This window comes from Octopus bimaculoides, chromosome 21 (assembly GCF_001194135.2).
Source record: "Octopus bimaculoides isolate UCB-OBI-ISO-001 chromosome 21, ASM119413v2, whole genome shotgun sequence".
Taxonomy (NCBI): Eukaryota; Metazoa; Mollusca; class Cephalopoda; order Octopoda; family Octopodidae; genus Octopus; species Octopus bimaculoides.
The window spans coordinates 15802423-15803587 of NC_069001.1; positions in this window are offsets into that span (position 1 = coordinate 15802423).

The window sequence follows — 1165 nt, forward strand, 5'->3', positions numbered from 1 at the left end:
GAAATGTAGATTTTTGTTTGCAGATTCGGAATCTCTGCACTCGATATAGTGGGTTCCTGTAAAAAAAAATCTCAAAGGGGGTGCAGTCTATTGTCTTTACTACCTGCGCCCTTTTTAATTTGTTTTGTATTTTTGAGATTTTTGTTTTTTGTCTTTTTTTTTTCAGACTATAAGGTATAGTCAGGGAAAGATCTGGTAAATATTTCTGGCAGTTCAGCCAAAAAAAAAATAACGAATCGTACAAGCCAATGAGAAAGACTAACATGATCACTTACCTGCTAGAAAGAGTAGGTAAATCTCCTTCAAATCCTACCCTACGGTCTTTAACAAGAAAAAGAAAGGATAATGTAATCTGATATACACAATATCTGAAGAAAAAAGAGGTGGATTGGTCATGGCTGGATTAGTTCTATTGACTCAGGACTGATTATGAGTAGAATCACAAATCATACCAGCCAGCAAGACAACAACCTTATAACAGTCGCTCGACCTACTAGAAATAGCAGCCAAATCTCCAAATTAAATACATCCTACCATCTTAAATGAGAGACGACACCTTGAATCTTAGAAGCCCTTCAAAAGATATGATAGCCGTAATTTGTTTCTGTTTCATTAAGATCAATTTTTTTAGGGGTATGGGAACTTCCAAGGCTGATGGAAAGAAGGGAGGATCTTAAGTTCAAATAAGAAGCCTTTCCCAAGCATTTATAAGAGAGTGAATTCAATTAAAAGTACCTAAAAACTCGATGGTATGGTTAAACAACATGATACATTATATTGGTGGAGGTAATGAATATGCACACCACCCATTTTTAACGTAACCCTAAACCCTAACCGCTGAAAATGGGTGGTAAGCATATTCTTTACCTTCGCCCGTTATCTCTACCATCCAGTGAGCCATAGCAAGATTCGAACTCAAAACAAAACAAAAAATCAGAACGAATACCACAAGGCATCAATCCCCACACTCTAATGATTCTGCCAACCTATCACACTTGACAATCTCTTTATTGATTCTTAAACAATGAAAGGAAAAGTTCACCTTCATAGGATTCGAACTCACAGAGTCTCAGGCCGACCAAAGCCTTATGAGTGGATTTGGTAGACGGAAACTGAAAGAAGCCTGTCGTATATATGAATATATATATATATATATATATATATA